At 36.7% G+C, this 23,896-nt stretch overlaps 1 protein-coding gene across 42 annotated transcripts in view; it reads right to left on the minus strand.

Annotated features, from left to right (window-relative positions):
- Nucleotides 1-23,896, minus strand: part of LOC127801380 (DNA damage-binding protein 1-like) — a 166,575-nt gene that overhangs the window by 68,225 nt on the left and 74,454 nt on the right. For 10 of the 42 annotated variants that reach the window (XM_052336439.1, XM_052336428.1, XM_052336425.1 and 7 more), the window contains exons 1-5: nt 7,223-8,037; nt 5,389-6,374; nt 482-575; nt 313-379; nt 53-118 (exon numbers count right to left, since the gene is read on the minus strand). The gene's annotated coding sequence lies outside the window, so the exon portion shown is untranslated. Of the gene's footprint in view, nt 1-49; nt 119-312; nt 380-481; nt 576-5,388; nt 6,375-6,863; nt 7,029-7,222; nt 8,080-23,896 lie in introns of those variants that run through there. The other 32 variants (XM_052336442.1, XM_052336441.1, XM_052336436.1 and 29 more) reach the window with 25 other exon arrangements.

The raw sequence follows: 23,896 nt of genomic DNA on the forward strand, positions 1-23,896 counted from the left end.
AGTAATGCATAATAGAACTCGATGAAGAGTAATGCATAATAGAACTCACAACCTCTTTAAGAATAAGCTTTAGTCGCTCAGCAATTTTCTCGTAAGAGCGTGAAATCTCGTGCTTCACCTGAGCAAAACATCTTACAATCAGTATAGCGCCAAAAATTCCCTACATAAAAATTGTGCACTTGATAAAAAAATCAATGACGATAAGTAATGATGAAACATAAGTACTCGATCAACAATTCAATAATAATATTGAAATGCTCAAATACTTAATAGAAGATTAACAAAATGAAGTGGTTTTACAACTAGTCAAACCTTAACAGTTAAGCATCATCTAGTTGCACAACCGAGTTCCATTACTGGTTTGCAGTAATCATGTTTCCTGAAAACCCATAGGCATTCACTTTTCCATATTCTATGTATTTTAAGATAGCTAAAGGTGCGAGGATAGATTATTAAACGTGCAACTAAGACTTGATCTAACCTGGTGGATGGTGTGAATAAACAAGTTCTTCCTCAACCGAGCACAACCCTTTCCCTAGTAGAAGAAAATATCCATGCCTTAAGTGTTAGGGAAACTGAGTTGCAAAAAAAAGAAAAGAAAAAGAAACAGGTTACAATTTCTTGGGATAAGATCATAATCAAGTATAAGTGGCTTGAAATTAAAGCGGAATTGCAATTGTTTAAAAGGAACCCAATCATAAAGCCAGACGTCAGGCACCAAGAAAACCCCAACGATTTTTCCATCAAAGAATCATTTGATCCACCCTCGACAAATAAGTAAAATCCACCAAAATGCAGTGAAAATATTTTACATGGATAATGCCAAAAAGTAAAATAGTTGCAGAAGATTTTGTCCAGAAATACCGTACCTCGTTGAAGTGTTAGGGATACTGAGCTGCAAATTTTGTCCTAAAGCAGATAGGAGTGGTTTTTAACTTTAGAAATCTGGAAGTATTGTTCAATCAAGGAAGGCGTGCATGTGGCCAAGGGGATGAGGTGACCTCGATTGTGGAGAAGGAGAAGTGGTTGGGGACTATCGCTAAATTTGTAGCGATCGCGAGCAAGGCCAAAAGGTGTTTATCCATTGCGATTACCGGCTATGTTCGTGAGTACATAGCAAGAAGGAAGGCAAGTGTGGGAAGCAGATCCTTGAGCATGCTGATCATCGCTAATTGCAGACATAGGCGGACATGTACAATTGATTGAGGCGAACTTAAGATTGCGGATTTTGATTTTAGGGAAGACGACTCAGATCTCGGTGAATTCTGAGTCGCTAGATTAGGCGATTATTGGAGGCAAATTTGGAGCTGATATAAGTCCGGAATTAGTAGGCAAAGCAAATTTTGTAAACCAATCCGACTGGAATTCTGGAGGCGACCTTCCTCGAATAGGGATCTAATGCACCTGATCTTGATCCTAGCTACAATCTGGAAATGGGGATAAACTCAAGTGTCCCTGATTGCAAATCAAATCAGATCGGTTCCTTTGAAGCGAAGTTGCGCGATTTTGAGCCAAGCAGAGATAAGGAATTCCGGTGATTACAGAGCTTGTGGTCGATGATTGGGTAAGAAAGGAGGCAGGCCTGGGGTGAATTGAAGCAAAGCTGATCAACATGTGGTTGTTGTAATATTGGAAGGTGAAGTAGACCGGCCATTTCAATTGTGTGATTCCAAGTCTAATCGTTGCGTGTGCACTGGGTTTGGGCGAACTTAGGGTGTGGAATTTAGATTCGAGGAAGGAAAATCAGAGTGGCGCAGCCGGATATTTGATCTAAAACGAGTCCAGAAGTTGAGATTAAGAAGGCGACGGTTCTTAGCTATTGCATCTTAACTAAGGCGGAATTGAAGGCAACACGAGGTGAACTAGATGGAATTCGGATGGGATGCTATTAAAAGTGGGAAACGCCAGAACCAAGGGCAGGTGGATGACCGCTTGGAGACCTTGGAGATGGGGTGTCGGCAAGCTCAAAAGGAGATCAACCAGAGCCAATCGAAGTATGCGGGTAAGCTGGATTTAGCCTTTAGCAGGCTCCGGGAGGAAATTGATGGGTTCCGCCAGCAGATCAGCCAGCAATTGAATGCCTTGAGCATGTTAGCTAGGCAACCTAATGTCTGCCTTCCGATGGAATTCACCCCCAGGGCTTCATCAGTGCCCATTCTAACGATGCCCTAAGGAATAGACAGAGATCACAAGATTCGAGGGAGTATCAGGAAGCGGAGGACAAAGCTAAGGTAGAGGAGGATAATTGGGACCAAGGGGTTGGCAATAATCACTCCACCATTCCAGAGTCACAAATGGACATTCCCCCGTTTGAAAGAGAAAGACCTCAGTGGTGGATCCGACGATGCGAACGGCTGTTCTACCAACACCGAGTAGTGGAAGGGGCGAAAGTGAAAATGGCTGCAGCTTATTTGGATGGTGTTGCAGATGCTTGGTTCGAAAATTGGAGCTGGGAAAGGGTAGAATGGAGCTGGCCACAGTTTGTAAACGCCTTGTGTACTTGGTTTGGAGAAGGCCCAAAACTAATGTTGTCATTGGAGTTCCTAAGGCTGCTCATCAAGTAGTGCAGGGAGCTGATGAAGTAGCAGTGGAAAAGGAAGATGGTGTACGTGCAATTGATGCAAAGTATGAGACTTAGGTGCTACATGAGGAAATACTTGCTGAAAGTGTGCCTAGGGTATACTCCAGCAATCAGCAAGTAGGAGGTTGGGGCAAACCTCATGCTGAGGAATATGATAGTCCGCTCGATGGTGATATTTCTGGAGTTCTGCAACAAGACCAGCCCAACTATGAGGAAGAACCAGTTAATAAGACTAAACATTGGGGTGATCCGGAGGAAGAAGAGGAGGAGGTGGAAGAAGAGATGATTATACCAAGCAACTTGCTTGGAACATCTCATACGAATGTCATTGGCATGGGCACACAAAACAAGACAAAGGTAACATTGCAGCCAGAAGAATTGGGAGTATTGTACAGATTTTTCCCTATAGAGAGGTTTGAAATTATCTCTATGGTTGGAAAAGATAGGGTTGCAGGACTGACCGCTCATTTAGAACCATTTTTCATGGCAATAAGGAAGAAGTGGATGGCTGAGATTGGTGTTGCAGCAAGTCATAATATTGTTATTGTGGAGAGAGAAGAAAAGAGAAAGCAAGAGCAAAGAGAAATACGAGAGAAGAACAAGAAAAGACGAAGAAGAAACCAGTTGGTGAAGAAAGGCATTGAATGAAGAGACACCGGCTTGTTTGTAATAAGTTTCTTGGGGACAAGAAACCTTTCAAGGAGGGGGAATTGTCACGACCCTTGGGATATTATAGGGACAAAGTTGTAATTAGTTACATTGTTGGTTAGGAAATGCTATTAGTTCTGTTATAGTGCACATGGGTGTTGTTCTTAGACTCTACTTCTAGTTGAACAGCCTATAAATAGGTCTTGTATGTAGAGAAATGTATGCTGAAATAATATAGTGAATTCATATTTTCCCTCCTTACTTTCTCCCTCTCATTCTTCCTAATTCTCTCTCATTTCTCTTGATTTCTACTCTATATCTCCCTCCAATTCTTATCCGTTTCCCTCCCGAATCCTTCCCAATTCCTTCCTAGACCCTAGCTAAATCCTAGGGTCGTGACAGAAACTAACACCAAATTGTTTATCAAACATACTGTACTCAATAAATTGCTATGAAATTTTGTTGTCATGAAAGTCGCTTATACAAAAAGCACTTTTGCAAGAATCACTTGTTGGAAGATGCAGTTTAGATTTGGCTAAATCATCTGAGAAATGCTTCCAGCGTATTACATGTCTTTGGCTATTTGGCTAGTGACTGAACTAAAGTTCTTTTAACAATCAAATCAAATGTTTTAGTAGTTAATACTATTTGGATATTGATATGTTTTTATATTTTAACATTTTAAATTTTTATGATTAAATGCTATTTTTAATTCTAAAAATGATCCAAACCACAACCATATTTAAGCAACAACAAAGGAAACCCAGTAGGAATCAAGAGCAGTACTGGCGAAGGGTATTAGTAAACTGCCAAAAGCATTTGAGGGAGAAAGTATAATCTGGTCAACAGACATTTTGTAGACAATCGACACTGCTATCCAAACATTTGAATGTATCCATTCTAAGAAGTCAGCAGGAGTGAAGAATACCTTAAAATTGTTGACAGTGGGGTGGGAACTTCCGATAGTTTAGCGAAAACAATAAAATGTGAGTAGTGAAGAATGAATTCAACCTTAATTGGTCAAAAATAGAAAAGGCCTGAGAACTAAAGCAGAACAACTACATTCACACTATGTAGATTAAATTCCCTTATGATGTCATATAGCAGAGTTTTGAGAGCACGTCCAAGTCAGAAAATAGAGAGTGGCAATTAATATTAGAGAAAACTAGTACCCCTATTTTTTTTGTACTCGAGACAATAAAAAACAGAGAAAAAACATTCAAACTCCAACATAGAAATGATATTTCAAGAAAAAATGCATCAAGCTCTTAAGATTCTGACCAAAATTGACTAAAAACACTTTTATTGAGTAAATTACACTAATCACCCCTCAGCTTTGACCTAATTACAGAGTACCCCACGTTATGGAAATGGCAAAGCACCCCTGCCTGCTAAAAAATAGGGTCAATTGATCATTTTAGGCCTAAGTTTTTAAACCACACCCCCCCCCCCCCCCCCCCAAAGAGTGGCTGAAAGGACTCGACTATAGAGAGTTTAAAAAGGTAAGGGTAAAATGATCAACTTACCCTATTTTTAGCAACAAGGGTTCCCATTTTTTAACAGCTGGATGATTTAGGGCATGGTTGATGGTCCAGTGGTTTAAGCCACACTATGTGTGTGTGTGTGTGTGGGTGGGTGGGGGCAGATGTTTATTCTCACTATCTCACCAGAAATGATGGCCAAATGTTAGCCAATCTAATTCCAGAAAATAGGGTTCGTAGCCAGAGCAATTACAAGAATATAGGCGAATGAGACAGACCAGTTATTGGAATATAGTTGGCTAGACCAGGCCAAGATGACAAGCTATGTCCACGCCTTTTAATAATGCTATTAAAAATAGAGGTATCCCTGAGTTTTGAGCCTACTAAATAAGTTGAAGCTTTATATTATTAATTGTATCAAATTTTTCCAAGGTGGGGATTAGAGATCTAAAGCTTGCACCAAGAGTGATATTTTGACTTGGGATTTGATATGATGAAGACATTATCCTGGGCAAAACATTCAGATAATTGGATCACTACTTCAATAGCTAAGAACTTAGTTAGCCTAGAAAACATTATCTGATCACAATCATTGTATGGAACATTTCTACAACTGCAAAAATAAATAAAATGTGATGCATGCAAACTCTCTTTTTGGGTCACATGTACAATGCATACCTTTTGATCTATTAATTTTGTCATGTCTTCTGCTCCACTGTCATTTTCAAATTTGAAAACATTATGAAGTTGAAATGACCTGGCATAAGACTCATGGAAATAAAAATTTTAGACAAGCTGTTAATCACTCCACAAGATAGAAACACTTAACTTCTCCCCGGTGGTGTCATTTTTTTGGACTTAACCCTAGCAACTGTTACCAAAACTGCCTGATAAAATTGGAAACAATAAACAAATATAGTCAGAAAATGGAATAAAGCAGGATGTTACTCAATAAAACAGGGCAGACTGAATCATCCCAGATGGCAGTGTAACTGTTGTTCCCAGATGATACAATGTCTCTTAAGGACAAAGAGGGGATCTCATGCATGTCCTGCTTTTCTTTCCTTGCTGTATCAAGACTTAAGGTGAATTTGGATTGGAAGTATTAGAATTTACTAAGATTGCAAAGTGGCTCTTGCCTTCTTATCTGGGTCAGTTGTTGCATTCAAGCTTTTAAGGTGAAGGCAATCCAAGATGGAATGGTTTAGAGTGAGAGCTTTCAAAAGAAATTGGCATGGCGGAAAATGAAGTATCTACCGGGAGGCATTATCTCACTCTTTTCAAGAGCACCTTGTCAAGACTATCAAACTACTTGATGTCTTTATTCTCTTCAGCTCTTGCATCAGCATCTAGATAATCCTAGAGAGAAAAGACAACAACGGCACCACATTAAATATTACATGCCCCCAAAAGACATAACTTTCCATATCTTTTTCCCTTACATTTCTAAATGACAAACAACTCAAAATAAATTAAAGAGCCTCCAGGAAGATAAGGCTTGGCCCCTTGCTCGAGATTCTTGATTGTTCCGTTTCCTGATGTTAGCAATGTACAACAAACAAAATATTTGCAACAGGGAAAAAAAAACAGAAGAAGAAGAAGAAGAGGAAGACAATCTCTACCAACCTGCTGATCAGCTACACTATAGTTAAAGCACCCAGGACCTGCACGTGCAGAACAAAAAGGCAGGGAAACTAGTTTATTTCTTTTGCTTGGACACAAATAAGAGAGAATATAACTTACCTCAGAAGTAATTAAAAATAGCTCGTCAGCATTACTTTCCTTCAATAAGTGTAAACCAGAGATAAAGGAAATCTTATAAAAACCAACAAAGCAACTTTGAGATTGATAGAATTTCACTGACTTTATCCCAAAGAAATTAAGAATATAATGTATTTGCAGTTAAATAAATATATTAAGAACGTAATACATTTCCGACGGGCAACAACTCCAAAAGTTTGGCTGACAATTATGTAGTTAATCTTCTCGAAACTAAATATGTATATGTATATGTATATGTATATGTATATATATATATAAGAAATTAGAAAGTAATGGAAACTAATATTTTGATTGCATCCAGTCAAATTGTCACAAGAAACGTGATGCAAAATTTGGAAATGTAAGAGCGACCAGAAAAAAAGTGCATCTACAGGGCAAGCTCTCTGTCCGAGTGACGCCATGGCACGCGGAATGAATCGTGTAATGAACGCATGAACTACGCGGTTGCCAACAACATGAAAACCTCTTTCACTCGTCTTCTTTATCAATAGCCATAATTTCAGTCGATTCGCATTGAATCTTTCTCCTCACATTCCCTAAACAAAAAGAACATTGTCGAATTTCGGACAAGAAGTAGTTAAACCCTATATACAGCAACTCAGACGCAATTGCGACGTCCAGAGACATCAATTCAACTGAAGCCAACAAATTCCAAATTCCACAAAATGCAAAACCCCTGAAATTAACCGCACAGGCACCAATCCCAAAACAAAGAGAGGAGAGATCAAACCTTGGGGCAGATCTTCAATCTCGGTGAATTCCTTCTCCAATGCGGCACCGATCATGCCGGGCAAGCTAACCTCCTTGGATCTCGGGTGGGAGGAGTTGGATTCCGCAGCGATGGTAGAGGCGTTGGCGGCAGCGACAGAGAGAGTGAGACGAGAGAACGCAGAGAGAGAGAGAGAGGAGAGAGCTGTCCGCATCTCTCCCAGAGGGTTAGAGAGAGAGAGAGGAGGGGGGAGCGAGGGGTGGGGGGGGGGGGGGGGGGGGGGAAGATACGAATCCGAATGGGGGAGGAGCCTTGGCAACAACTCGCAGCTTCTTCTTGGTTGTAATTAGTGGCACGGCGCCGCCACCGGCAGTGCGTGTATTGAAGGAATCGAAATTGGATGACGATAGCGGTGGAGACGAGCATGTACGCGCCGTGCACACAATCAATTCCATAGCTGCAAAATGAGAAAATGAAACCCTAGCCAATTTGGGGAGACGATCAGAGAGAGAGAGTGAGAGAGCGAGTAGAAGAAGCAGGGCAAGGAATGGGCGGATAGGCTCAGGCTGGCGGTCACTAAAATACGAGAAGAGAGAGAGAGGAGAGAGCTGTCCGCAACTCTCCCAGAGGGTTAGATAGAGAGAGAGAGAGAGAGGAGGGGGGTGGGGAAGATACGAGAATCCGAACGGGGGAGGAGCGTGGGTGGTTGGAGATATGTTATTCCAGAAAAGATACGTCCGTTGGAGCGCGGGAGCAGAGTGGCATGCTAACATTAATTTCTGTTATTTAAAATTCAAATTTAATTCCTGTTATTTCTCAGTTTTTTAATTGATTTTTTGACTCAGTTTTAATTCCAATAGTCTCTTTTATAAATAATTTTTTTATTTTTTAATTAATTATTATTATTAAGATATAATAGTAAATTTATTTAATTAAAAATATCATCACCAATTAAAATTTATAAGACAAAAAATAATATTATTAATCATCGATTCACTTGGAGTATCCGAACTTACGCCCAACTAGTCCCCAAGGGGCGATGACCTTCTCCCCTGATGCACGACAGGGTAAATTCGGATGCGGATCTAGTCTATACACATCCAAACTGGACCTTCGAGATATGCCTATCCTCCCTGTGGACCCCCTTCACGTCGTGCGGATGGGACCCTTGGAGGGGAGACAGGGCGCACCAAGATCCTCTCTCCACAAAGGCAACAAGCCAACAATAAATGCCACCAGTCGCCATTGAGATTTGAACCCCTGATACTTGTGTTATTTTTCTTAGTGCTTTACTACTGGACCATGCCCGTGGGGTAGCAGGGAGCCTTTCCTTCCTCTGCATATAATCAAATAATTAAGCAGGGGGTATTGTTATTATGACATGACTAGTCAATGCCACTAAGCTAAATATATACCGTCCCGAATGAATATAAGGGCTGCGAGAAGGTTGCTGATCGAGGTGGCAGGAACATCACTCACACACATGGAAAAGATTTTATCACATCCCATCATATTCATATTAAGGCTTGGGCCTCTCTCTTCTCATATTCATTCATTCATTCATTAATATGCTTGCGACTAAAATAATAAAAGACGAGCAGCCTTTACTAATCTACCAGTCTACATATTCATTTCATGACAAAAGATAAAAATAAAATCAAACCAGCTAGTTCTTTTAAAATTTATATATATATATACATTTATATATAATTTCAGTCTTATTTTATGAAGAATCCATTGAATTTCTTGAAACCAATAAACAAAGATACTTATAATTATACTATATCATTTTCCTTAAACATCTAAGTTCCAAAACACTCCCTTCAATTAATTCAGTTGATCAACGACGGGATTGGTCTGTCGTTGATTTCGTCACTGATTAAAAAATTAATAAAAAAATAAAATTTTAAACATAAATAAAAAAAAATAATAAAATAAATAAAAAATACAAATTATATAAATTGAAATTTGAACTTAAATTTTTATATTTATTGAATATAAATATATAAAAATAAATTTATGATAATTAATAATTTATTTTAATTAAATAAATAACTAACTCACCAACAATACTTAGATCATTATATTTGTATTTCTAATTTTAAAATTGTATTTACTATATTTATAACATTATATTTGTACTTCTTATTTTAAAATATAAATGAAAACTAATTAAAAAATAAATATTAATCTTTTTATTTAAAATTATTATAATATATTTAATAAATAACTACTTAAAAACACTTTTTTACAAATAAATTGTATATTTATTATATTTTTTATTTTAAATAAACATTTTTTAATTATTTCTCATTTAAATCATCAATAATATATACACAATGCACAATAATATATACAGAATATAAAACTATATAAATGTAAAATAAAAAATAATATACATACAATAAATATAAATAACATACAAATTAAAATTAGTAGTTAATCATTAAAAAAAACTAACAACTAAAAAAAACTATAATGCACAGAGAAAATGAAGCAATCTATAACTAATATGAATATTTTTTATCTAAAAAATATTCAAAGATGCATTTAAAAGTTAAAATAATAAAATACTAAAAATATAATACACAGACAAAAAAAATAAAATATCTTATAAATTTTGGTGATGCTAATATCTTCTAAATGAAGACTCTACAAAAAAAAAAAAAAAATTAAACAAAACTTTGAAAGTGAAGTTGAGAGTGCAAAGGGGGAAGAGATGGGAGACAGAAAGTGTAGAGGGAGGGGAATGGATTTATATAAGGGGGTGGGAAACTTCAAAAGGAAAGGGGGAAAATTCGAAAGAGGTGCAATTGAGAAAAAGGAGGAAAGAGGGGCGCGGGGGGAAATGGGGGGTTAATGACAGGCATCTCCCTCCGCTAAACAGTGACGGGAGATGCCCATCGCTAAACACTGTTTAGTTAGCCAAGGGCTCGTCGCTGCACGCCACTATTTAAATTGTTTGATTTTTTAAAAAAATATTTCAAATATTTAAAAAAAAAATAAAATCTAAATAATATGTATATAGAGAAAAATATATTTTATACTCAATAATAAACATAAAATAATATATATAAATAATAAATAAAATCCTGAATTTGGAGTATCTTACTTTCACTCAACTCATAGAATTCAACAAACAATCGATATTTCACGATTAATGATACATTGGAAGACTCTTTTAGGCCTTCCAATATTAGTAAAATGATTGTTTTGCTTCTGTATATTTGAAAATGAAGAAAGATCTCTGAGACTTACTAATAAATTTTGTAAGTTTATTTATACTAATAATTTTTGTAAGTAACTTTAAGTTTATTTTGTAACTCTAAGTTTATTTGTACTAATAATTTTTGTACAAATAAACAATAATCGAGTGCAAATATATGTTTGTGTCTTATATCTGGATATGTTTTACTTGTATTTGTCTTATATCTAAATATTTTTTTTTTTTAGTTTTTACCTTTAATTCAAACGGATATGAGCTTTTTTGTTTGTCTTGTATTCAAATGCAGACGAAATATTCCATTGCTAATTCAAACGGATATTAATTTTAATTTTTAATGTTGTAATACCCTAAGAGTCCAAAGAATGGTAGTATATATCAAGGATAAGTAAGAAATGAAACAACACCAATTGGATACCTTTTGGGCTGAATGTAGGCAAATAACTCTCGGGTTAAGAGTGTTTGAGCTGGGAAAGCTCAAGGATGGGTGACCCCCTGGAAAGTTCGTGTAGGCCCATCAGAGTAAGTTGTTCTGGTCCTTCTTATCGCTCGATGCGTGATTTTACAGGTGGTATCAGAGTCGACCATTGGAGAATGCGGTCCGATGAGGGCGAAGAGTGGTGTTGGGGCTTAAAGGCCTATGCAAGGAGTGGCTTCTATGATGGTAGCTGTAATACCCCATGTTTAGATAAGATTGCCACGTAATTTTAATAAGTTTAGGATACCGAAAAAATTGATTTTATAGCAATTTCAGGTAGCGAATCAACTGCAGCGAATGCCTCGGAGTGAAATTGTCTAAGAAAAATTATATAGTCTTGACGAGTGTATCGAAATAAGATTTATGGTATAAAAAAAAATCGAATTCGGAACGATTTTTGGTACAGCTAAAATACAGCTGCCATTTAGGCTGTAAAACTGAATTGTCGTAGGAGGCTCTTGAAAAATCAATAGAACCCTAGAGGGGCTCCAATTTTACGTAATGAGCAACCCTTTAGTGGTTTCGGGATGAAATGGCTGCCCGGAAAGGACAGTGGGGCGAATCGTCATTTTTGACTAAGTTTTGACTTATTAATTTTGGATTTTCGGTATTGTAATGCAATTTAATTTGGTGTTTGAGGGTATACTTGCAATTTGGGAAGTTGCATAAATGAAATAGAAGTAAAAATTGTGGTTTAAGGTGTAATTTCCCTTAATTTAAGGTGTAATATATAATTATATATATATAAATTTATATGTATTCACGTAGCAAAGCAGGCGTCTCTGCAAAGATTGATGATCGATTATAAATGCAAACTCCGTGCCCTGCACCTCCCATACTCTGCAACCAGCCGCGCCTATGCAAAATCGACCGAGATTTATGCAAGAATAGGAGATTATGCCAGCGGGATTTGAGGAATTAAATTCGAGGCGTATATATATCAGTGTGAGTGTGTGCCATGCCCTGCAACTTGATGGCCAAATTTCTTTGACAAGTGGGTTGCCAGAGGGATGGGCAAGGCAGCGGGGTGGTTATAAAAGGAGAGAAATGGGAGCAATTGGAGAATAGAGGAAGAAGCATGAGAGAGTGGAGAGTGAAGAGTGAATGAGAAAATGTCAAATTCGGCCATGGCCGCAAGCTGGCCAAGAGTTCGCGAAACAGAGGCTGAGCTTGAGAGAGAGATCGAGATCGCGAAAGAGATGGGATCGTGATGGTTGGTCGGAGAGCATCAAGCAGTTGCCATAGTCGCAAGTCCAAGATTTCAACAAGTGCAGCCATGGCAGCCCGCTGCAACGCGCAAGGAGACTGTCGCGATAATGGCGGTTCGCGGCGAGGCTGGGTGACGCTCGAGCAAGCAGTGAAGGCGACAGGCGAGGTGGCCGATGGTGGCGACAGCCGCAAAGGTGGGTGGCGAAGCTGGAACCGCAGCCATGGCAGCCGCAAAGCTGGGTTGCAGCAGCTGGGCCGCAATGCAACCGGCGTCGATGGGGCGTACGACGGCCTCCGGATGGGCCAAGGGAGGCCGGTGTGGGCGGCCGAGGCTGGAGGAGGTGGCGGCAGGGCCGGTAGCGAGGCGATGTGGCAGCTAGGCAGAGCTCGCCATGCGTCCATGGTGGAAGAAAAAGAAAGATAGGAGGGAGAAAAAGAAGGGAAGAAGAAGAAGAGTAGAATGAAGAAGAAAAGAGAAGAAAAATAAAGAAAGAAAAGAATGAGGAAGAAAGGAAGAGGTTGCAGGCGCATGGCAGGGGCGGGAGGAGGAAGAAGATGAACTGGAGGGAAAAAAAAAAGAGAAAAGAAAAAAAAGGAAAAAGAAGAAAGAAAAGGAAGAAAGAAGAAAAAAAAAATTAGGAAAAATCCTAGAAAATCCCAAAAAATAGGAAATTATGTTTCGGTGATATTTCGGAGATTTTGGTGAGAAAAACGGCCTGGGCACGCGTTTCAAGGATAGGGCACGCATACTGAGAAAATCTGAGATGCTAAGTTAAGGTGAGTAAAATTCCCTATAAAATTTCAGAAATTCAAGAATATTATTTTATGAATTTCGTAGTGAAATATTTGAGAAAATATTTTAGAAATATTTAGTTTGGATTTATTGAAAAAAAAAAGGAAGAAATAGAGAGAAAAATTATAGAAAATGCCAGAAATTATGGAAAAATAGGTTTTAACGTTTATTTAAATAATTGTGGTGATTAGGATGTTTTGAGGCTTAAGTTGAAGTGTCTTGTGCGAATTTTGAGGTTGGCACGCAAATCGAGGCAAGGCACGGATATCAAGGTAGCCCGATAAGCTTGAGAAGGTAAGTAGTACTTCCCAATTAAAGTTAGTTTTATGAAAAATGCTTGGTTTATGTTCCTCGACAATGTTTTCATCATATTGAGATGCCCTGATATATATCCATCACGTAGACGACATACATGACATGACTATGAAATGCATGAATACACGTTAATATCATTGATCACTCGCATTTGAGGCCGTAGGGAATAGGAACTGGCACCGCTACTTTACCAAGGGTGCACCCATACACCTCGGCTTCGAAAGAGGGAGCCGCAAAAATGATAGGTAGCATGAGGGGTGTAGTTGACACTTACGATGAAAGACATTGCATTCATACACGAAATATATTTTATGTACCCTTACTTAGATGATTCATCATCTAACTTGGGCTTTGCTCCTGGAATATTCAAACGTTCGAGGTGGAGATTGTAGCAGATATGAGGATAAATGAGGCATGAAATGACACTTAGCAAAGTGCATGAGAAATGAAATGTATGTAACGTAGGCCCTGTATTTAAGTTCTGCTACTTTAGATTTTGAACGTTTTGAGGAATGTTGAAGATGTAAGAATTTATTTATGATTAATGTTAAGATATCAGGTTTCGAACTTTGCTTCCGCATTTGATGTGTATAGTGATTCTCTTTCGAGATTAATGTATGGGAATGCTGGGACCGAGAAATGATGTGGTTTAGCTTTAGTGTTTGAAAGAAAAAAATTTATTGTCTCGGAATTGTCCCAAGTTTATAACGCGCCTGAAAAAGTGGGGCGTTCCAGTTGGTATCAAAGCTTAAGGTTATTGGAAGCCCTAAATGACTCGGATGTAGTTGATATTGGAGTTAAACCCTATTTGGTGATTAGGGAATAGTAATTTGGAGACTTAAGAGGATCCGATATTAATAGAACCAATTAATAGGAACCCCAAATGGAGGCTTAAGGGAAAGAAATTAATGGTTCGTAAAACGAAATCCCTGCTTGGAGGATCGAGGATTGTTGGTTGAAGGCTTAGAGGTTATTGGATTTAAGTATTGCGTAGTGGAGGTGCATGTCTAGGCAAGTTCTGGCTAAGGAAAGACTTGGTATTTAAGTGTGTCCATTTGTGACCCACCTCTCTTTCCTGAGAACTTACCTGGTGTACTATTCACGTACAGACACTATTTCAGTATACAATTACTATTCTCGATAAATAGTAAAAGCCTGATGGGGGCTAGTACAAGCAGAATGATCTAGCTATTGAAGTTTGATTCGGGTGTAAGGTTGACTTGTTGAGCGTGATTTAGAGACTACTAATTTAAGGTCATTAGTTAAAATCCTTATAATGAAAGATAAGGTAATCGTGGTCATCGAGGATGATCAAATCATAGATAATTAGTCTAATGTGGCATGACCTAGTTAAAAAGTTAGGATCAAATGATAAGTATTTCGAGGATCATTTAGTGTCTCGGTAATAAGATATAAAGACCAGGGATCCAATGGATTGGGTCAAGCAGGAGGCCGAGGATGGCCAAATGATGCCGTAAGAATTGTGCCAATTGATGAGGTGACAATCGATGTGACTCACAGAGACGGGATAAGGAACCCTAGCAGCGTGACGGCACTACTAGTTCGGTGTTCGCAATGACAGATCTAGATCTAGGGACCCATGTGTAGATGGTTGATGGATGGCTTGCGATAAGGTACGAGAAGCCCATCGATTGAAGCATCATAGCAGACTGCTTGGGAGACGATCAGATGATGAAGATCTGGGACAACCCAGTAGGATCTATACCTTATATGGGTCTAAGTCCCAACGGTCTAGAAGCGAGGTGTACCATTAGCTGTGATTGATCGAGGCCGGAGAATCAACCTAAAATGAAATGGATTGAGTATGGACTAAGTGTCCTATTTAAAGAATTATATTAGGGTTCGCGGTCATCTTGGAAGTGGGTGACACGACGAACAGTGCGAAGCTCAAGGAATAAAATACCGCGATATCTAGTATGGCAATGGATCATCAATGGTCGTGTGCTGATAGTCAACTGAATCTAAAGAGCAAAATGCGAGAGTCAGTGGATTCTCGGTAAATGAGGTTTCAAGTAGTAGAGCATGGCCAGTTCAACGCCTTGACGATGAGTTACGAGATGGCAAACTCGGTTCAAAGTAGAGTTCGGGTACCAAAAAATGAAAGAGCTGCTTAATATGTCGTATCAACCCTTAAGGAATGATAAAGAGACCTAGTCAACGGAGGTTGTGACTACGGTTTAGTATGCCAAATAGACTTGCAAAATCAGGTAAAGTTGTCGGTGGTCAACCCAACGAGGAAAACTCGGAAGCACCATGATGAATGGTGGATTGATAACAATCGTTGCAAGGAAATAGAGTTCTCGGAAGATGATTGGAACTAGATATTGTGATCCGATTCGAGATTTTCAGAGACAAATCGGTTTGAGACTCTTGAGGAATTTCTTAAAAAAAAAAAAAATGATTGAGGAGCTAAGGATTCATGAGGAAACTTTAGAGTTGTTAGGAGAAATCCGACAAGAATTGGAGTACCGTAGGTGACGAAAGTACCTGCTTACCCTAGCTAGCAATATAGTTACAGATTGTCGTTTAGAAAGTTGTGAGAATTTTTAACGTGCTTAAGAGAGACAGGTAATGGCAGATGTGCTAAGATGTCAGGTTACAGTGATAGATCGAAATCTATTAGAGATCTAAGAGGTTTGATAAAGCTCCTATTAGGCTAGACGATTAGTTTAAGATAGCCCTGGTAGGCAAATCGAGGATGTGTAGCTAGACAATGATTAAAATGATGTCAGTAAAAAAAAAAAGACGTGAAAAAGTTGAGGAAGCGAGAGAAATACCAGGAGGTATTCTGAGAAGATTTATCGGAATTATTTCCAATAATAGCTTGAGGTTATTAGATGCTTAGCTATAATTGTCTTGATTGAAGACGTAAATTATCAGGGTTTGAAAAAGGTGATAATTAAGAGTCAATATCTTTACCTCGAATTTGATGAATTATAAAACAGTTGTAAGAGACTAGGATGTTTATGATGTGCAATCGAGAAATGAGGCATTTCGAAAATCGATAATGAAGTCATGATTTGATGATTTGACCAAAGTACCATCTGCATTGAAGTCGCACTATAATTATGTCTACTGATGATATTAGTGTACTCCTTGGATAAGGAGACTCATGAGGAACATTGAGGATAATGTTAAGAAACATCACGATATATGTTAAGACCGAGATTGGCTTGCTAGGTTGTAAGCAAATCAAGAAAGAAATGATGAAAACATAAGGCTTTGTGTCGGGAACGTGAGATCAAAGTTGATTGTCGTAAGCACCGTAAGCTTTTGAAGTTCCGAAAAGTCGGATGTCCTGATAGATTTCGGGAGACGAATCAAAAGTTTTGGAAAAAGTTAGTCCAAGCAAAGATCGGTAAGTAAGTAGCTCCGAAAAGGATCGAGCATATTTAAAGTCAATTGATATGAAATGTTATTACTCGAGGATTAGTTCAAGCAAATTTGAGGATTAAATGGTTAATCTGATGATATAAAATGATATTTGAGGATCACTTCAAAAAAAAAAAAAAAATGCAAGGAGTCATTGGGTATAGGGATGAATGAATATTAATTTGGCGACCAAGTAACAAAGGAGCAAGCAATGCAAGGATATTAGTATTACTAGACTTGGAAGATAACGTTAAATTCCGGTCTAAGTTTTGGAGACAGATAGAATCTATTAATAAGATTTCTAGAGAAAATAGTTACATAATGTGATTAGAAGATGATTATGGTCAATTGTCAGAAACTTGAGGTTATATCAGGAGATGAATACCTACAAGAATGAGGAAACAACAGAAATCTCAAATAGATTAGCACAAAGATTAAGCAATGATCAAGTTTGAGATGACCTAAGGTGAGGCATAGCTATTTTCAAGGATACATATATTTGTGATAGGATCCAAGGGTACGTGAAATAGTTGATGACATAAAAATAATTCTTTGAGGATCGATTTGATAAAAGTGAAGATGTATTAAGATAAAGGACTTTTGTGTTAAGGTTGGGAGATTATCAAAGCATAATTGATTAGTATAAGAGAATTAACGTCGTGAAAAAAAAAATCGGTAATTAGAAAAGTGTCATGATTAAGGATATCGATTGGATGAGTTAGTGAAAAGCGAATTGAAAATTGATGATGTGGATATGAGAGTGGCAGGCTCACTATGATGATATGAGTACCGACTTAGATAGGAGCTCGAGTGGAGACTCATGGCCAAGGACCGAGTTATGTGGTTAACGGCTTTGAAAGAGAAATCCAAAGGAATGTGTGGTTGACAATTGGATTGTCTAGGGATTGGTAAGTGTGGTTAGTCCAAAAGTTCTAATTTTGAGATTTAGAACACGTGGCAAATTTCGAGGAAGAAATTTTTCTAAGGAGGGGAGAGTGTAATACCCCATGTTTAGATAAGATTGCCACGTAATCTTAATAAGTTTAGAATACCGAAAAAAATTGATTTTATAGCAATTTCAGGTACCGAATCAACTGCAGCGAATGCCTTGGAGTGAAATTGTCTAAGGAAAATTATATGGTCTCGACGAGCGTATCGAGATAGGATTTATGGTATCAAAAAAAATTGAATTCGGAACGATTTTCAGTACAGCTAAAATACAACTGCCATTTAGGCTGTAAAACCGAATTATCGTAGGAGGCTCCCGAAAAATCAACGGAACCCTAGGGGGCTCCAATTTTACGTAATGAGCAACCCTTTAGTGGTTTTGGAATGAAATGGCTGCCCGAAAAGGACAGTGGGGTGAATCGTCCTTTTTGACTAAGTTTTGACTTATTAATTTTGGATTTTCGGTATTGTAATGCAATTTAATTTGGCGTTTGAGGGTATACTTGCAATTTGGGAAGTTGCATAAATGAAATAGAAGTAAAAATTGTGGTTTAAGGTGTAATTTCCCTTAATTTAAGGTGTAATATATAATTATATATATATATATATAAATTTATACGTATTCACGTAGCAAAGCAGGCGCCTCTGCAAAGATTGATGATCGATTATAAATGCAAACTCCATGCCCTGCACCTCCCATACTCTGCAACCAGCCGCGCCTATGCAAAATCGACCGAGATTTACGCAAGAATAGGAGATTATGCCAGCGGGATTTAGTTTGGATTTATTGGAAAAAAACGGAAGAAATAGAGAGAAAAATTATAGAAAATGCTAGAAATTATGAAAAAATAGGTTTTAATGTTTATTTAAATAATTGTGGTAATTAGGATGTTTTGAGGCTTAAATTGAAGTGTCTTGTGCGAATTTTGAGATTGGCACGCAAATCGAGGCAAGGCACGGATATCAAGGTAGCCCGATAAGCTTGAGAAGGTAAGTAGTACTTCCCAATTAAAGTTAGTTTTATGAAAAATGCTTGGTTTATGTTCCTCGACAATGTTTTCATCATATTGACATGCCCTGATATGTATCAATCACGTAGACGGCATACATGACATGACTATGAAATGCATGAATACACGTTAATATCATTGATCACTTGCATTTGAGGCCGTAGGGAATAGGAACTGGCACCGCTACTTTACCAAAAGTGCACCCATACACCTCGGCTTCGAAAGAGGGATCTGCAAAAATGGTAGGTAGCATGAGGGGTGCAGTTGACACCTACGATGAAAGACATTGCATTCATACATGAAATATATTTTATGTACCCTTACTTAGATGATTCATCATCTAACTTGGGCTTTGCTCCTGGAATATTCAAACGTTCGAGGTGGAGATTGTAGCAGATACGAGGATAAATGAGGCATGAAATGGCACTTAGCAGAGTGCATGAGAAATGAAATGTATGTAACGTAGGCCCTGTATTTAAGTTATGCTACTTTAGATTTTGAACGTTTTGAGAAATGTTGAAGATGTAAGAATTTATTTATGATTAATGTTAAGATATCAGGTTTCGATCTTTGCTTCTGCATTTGATTTGTATAGTGATTCTCTTTCGAGATTAATGTATGGGAATTCTGGGACCGAGAAATGATATGGTTTAGCTTTAGTGTTTGAAAGAAAAAAATTTATTGTCCTGGAATTGTCCCAAGTTTATAACACGCCCGAAAAAGCGGGGCATTAAAGTAGCCTCCAAAGGAGAAAAGATTTGAAACCAGTTGTAAGGTGGCATGACGAGGACGTCATGTGCTAAAGAGGGGAGAATGTAATACCCCAAAAGTCCAGAGAAATGTAGTATATATCGAAGATAAATAAGGAATAAAACAACACCAACTGGATACCTTTTGAGGTGAATGTAAGCAAAGAACTCTCGGCTTAAGCATGATTGAACTGGGGAAGTTCAAGGATGGATGACTCTCTAGGAAGTTCGCATAGACCCATCAAGGTAAGTTATTACGGTCCTTCTTATCGCTCGATGCGTAATGTTACAAATGTTTATTAATTTTATTTCGTTGCTCATTCAAATGAAAATCTTGTAATTTGTTATAATAGTGGCGAAACATTCTGACCCTATTTTGATTTTAATTTGTAATTTTATTTTTTATTAATTTTGCAACTTAAAGATGGAATATTATGTCACTAATTTTGAATTTATTTTGAATTTTTATAAATTTTACATTAAATATGAAAAATTTCTCTCTCAAATGAGATTTTAAATTTAATTCAAATATTTTATGAATTTCACATTTTAGCAACGAAATAATTCGGCCACGAAAACTTATAATTTAATTTATAATTTTATTAATTTTAGCAACAGAAGAATTCCATTGCTAAAAGATTTAAATTTTAATTTACATTTTTTCCAATTTACCGACGAATTTGTTCCGTTGTTAAATAATTTTAAATTAAATTTTAATTTAAAGGATTTAAATTTAAATTTAAATTTAAATTTTTTTCATTTAGCGACGAAATAAATTATTTGAAATTCTATTTTAATTTTATTTTCTTTTAGCGATAGAATTATTTAGTTTCCAAAAGATTTTAATTTTAATTTTAATTTTTTTCCATTTAATTTTGATTTAAAAGATTTAAAATTTTCCCATTTAGATTTTAATCAAAAGATTTTAATTTTGATTTAAATTCCATTTCCCATTTTGATATACTTTATAATTATTTTAAATTTTTTGTCGTTAAATTATTTTAAATTAAATTTTAATTTTATTTTCTTGTAGCGATGGAAGCTATGAGATTTTGATTTTAAATTAAATTTTATTTTTTTTCAACAATGGAATTATTTCGTCGCCGAAAGATTTTAATTTTGATTTAAATTTTTTGTCTTTTAGTAGTGGAATTATTCTGTCGCTAAATTATTTTTATTTTTATTTTCTTTTAGCGATGGAATTATTTCGTCATTAAAAGATTTTAATTTTGATTTAAATTTTTTCTCATTTAGCTATGGAAATATTTTGTCACTAATAAAATTAAATTAAAATTTTATTTTATTTTATTTTAGTGATAGAATTATTCAGTTATAAAAGATTTTAATTTTAATTTAATTTTTTTCTCATTTTGCCATGAAAGTATTCCCTAGCTAAAAAAATTTAAATTAAGTTTTAATTTTAATTTCTTTTAATTCCATCGTAAAATTATTTTTAATTAAATTTTAATTTTATTTTCTTTTAGCGATGAAATTATTCCGTCGCTAAATTTTAAAAATATTAACAATTATTTAGTTATGGGCATTTTCGTTGCTAAATAAAAAAATTATTGAAGAAATTTAGTGACGGAATAAACTGTAAGCACCCCCGCCCAGATATTCCAACCACCTGGACTACCCGAACGAGAGCACTTATGGAAGGAGAAAGAATGAAACCCACGATAGGAACTACCCTGGCATGCATACACAAGAATTAATACAGTGGAAGCTAAGCTTTACACATGCATGCACTACGGGTACTCTGCTAACACAGCGGTCACATGACAAATAAATAAATACAGACTCATGTGCCGACATACATGAGACACGAGAAAAGACTTGGCACAGTCGAAAATAATAAAGAGCCAATCCATCTCAAACATCAGAGTTGACTAGGGTTGACGGGGGAATGATAGGGACTGACAGAACTGCCTGTACACCATACTGACTCTACCGCTAGATACTGACTCCCTTGCCTTTGACCCACGCTGCCACTACCTGGAATGATGAAAAGCAAAGTGAGTGGAGAGACTCAACAAGCATAAAGAAAGGAAGGCTGAAGGCTGAATATATCCAATAGACTCTTCCCAGAACACTAACTGTAACACCCAATAATCCTAGTGTTATGAGAATGAGAAAGGAAGTAAGAAAATTTCCAAAAATATCCTTGAGAATGTGATGGATCCTTAAGATTGAGGGTACCCTATGAGAGGGGTATTTTGGTAATTTGGATAGTAAGTCCAATAAAGGGTATTTTGGTAAATTGAAAATATTTTCTATGTGAAAATTAGATGTGTAATTGAATTAAATCCCAATTTTGTATTTATGTGGAGATATATGGGATTAATAAATTCACAAATGGTATTTTGGAAATTTTAGAATTTATTCCATAATGGAATTTAATTATGAAAAATAGGAAAAATGGAGAATATGCAATTATTGGAGAAAATAATTATGTTTTCCCTAAATTGGTAAATAAATGTGATAATGCCACATGGATGGATTAGATGAGAACTTGGGAGCCAAGTATGGGTTTAAAAGGTAACACTTGGCAAAGTTTTGTTCAAGTATAAATGGGGTGATTTAATTAAATGCAAAAAGAAATGATTTTGGTCTTTTAAGCATTTAATGAGAAGTATGATGGTGTTGGATTAAAAGAAAATCTAAAAAGAAAAGTAAATGGTCATCATTAATGCTTGGAATTATGGTGAATTAAATAAATCTAAAGGAAAGTGGGAAAATGGTCTCCCATTAATGCTTTGAAAATATGAGATTTATTTAAAGGAGAAAGAAATGATTTAGGTCATTCATTCTTGATGTGTGAAAATTGTCTCCATTTAGTAAATGTTGAGAAATTAATAAATCCAATAGTTGGGATTAATTTTTTAGTGGGATTGTGATCCAATGGTAGTGGATGGAAGCTTGTGGTTGGCATGGATTGCCAACTCCTTAAGAGTGTGTTTTCTATTAAGGGTGAAAATTAAATCTTTCAAATTGGATGGATGAGATTAAAACCTCCAAAACACATGGATTGTGCTTGTTATGGAAGGCTAGGATTTCCTCTCCAAAAGAGAAAAGAATGGAGGGTGAAGATGAAGTCTTGCATTTAAAATATCAAGACTAGGAAATTAATCCAAAAAGAAAAGAAAGGAAAGGAAATGGAAGAAGTATATAAGGGGAAAGAGAGCATTTGTCTCAAATTTTGCCATTTGTAAGAAAGAAAGTAAGAGAAATGGAGAAGCTTTCTAATGAGAGGAAAAGAGAAGAAAAGGGAAGAGAAGGAAAAAAAAGAAAATGAAGAGTGCTAAGGTAAGAGTTCTTCCTTAATCTAGTAATCTTTTATTTCTCTTAAATGGTAGCTAAGTCTCCTTAAAACTTTTTTTTTCAGGGTCTCTTGAGGAGAAGAGATGGTATTGAAGCTAAGAGGTTCTTGAAGCTTCAAATAATGAAAAGAGGTAAGGGATGGTCCTATGGGAGGGTGGCCTTGCAATGTGTTGTAAGTATGGTTCATAAATGTGTATGTTGAATTAGCATGCTCTATTGTGTTTATGAGACTTATGGCCATAGGGTAGTTTGGGAACATGGTTGAAATGGTGGGTTAATGCCTTTAACCTTAGTGGGTTGTGAGGGCAAAGAGACCTAGCCACACTTGCATGCATTTGGCATCATATAATCTTGTTATGTTCATATTTATTTTGCATTGCACCCTTATTGAGCTTAATAGCTCATGAGGTTTTTACCCTCACATATAGGTTGTGAAAGCATGGAAAAAATCAAGACAAAGTGGAATGGCTTGTGGAAGCATGGAAATGAAGATTTAAGTGTATTGTATGGCTTAGGGAATCCTACTATGTTGCATTTGATTTATGTAATGTAATGTATTTTGTTAGTAATGGCTTGTTCAAGCCTAAGATCATGTGTGTATTTTATATTTTGGAATGTTTGATCTTATTTTGAAATGTGATATTGGCTTATGGCATGTTGAAGCCTACGTTGGGTGAAAGTCTCATTTTTTTCAAAATTTGGAATTTTTGGGGGATTTTGGGGCATTTCTTAATTGATTTTGGGCATCGGAGGAATTTTTAAAATAAATGGATTTTTCGGGCATTTTTGGAGATAAATGCCGAATTTTGAAAAAAAAAAAATTTTGAGTTTTTCCGCCAAAATTGGCAATCAATCAGTGTATGGATTGAGGTTGTGGATTTTTGGAGCCCGGTGAAATTCTTGGATGAAAAAAGAATTTAATATAAAAATGAGAATGGCGATTGGGCATCATAATGAGTTTTCTTTTCAGCCAAGTGTGGTGTGGTTAAGACCAATTTTGTTAGGGAATCCTGGGGTTGAGGGAAGGGAAGGATGAGCCTAATTCCCACCTAGGGCGTTTCGTCTTGAAACATGGTTCGCCTTTCACCAATGGCCGAGCAGGTGGACAATTCGGGTAATTATTCACGAGTGACACTCGTAAGTGGGAACGAGCCGTCACACTAACCCCCAAGCACAGACAAGTTATGAGACGCCCAACACAGCATAAAAGCGTAAATAAAAGCACATACCAATCCTTGGGGCCCACACAAGACACA

The sequence above is a fragment of the Diospyros lotus genome, chromosome 5 (assembly GCF_014633365.1).
Source record: "Diospyros lotus cultivar Yz01 chromosome 5, ASM1463336v1, whole genome shotgun sequence".
In the NCBI taxonomy this organism is placed as follows: domain Eukaryota; kingdom Viridiplantae; phylum Streptophyta; class Magnoliopsida; order Ericales; family Ebenaceae; genus Diospyros; species Diospyros lotus.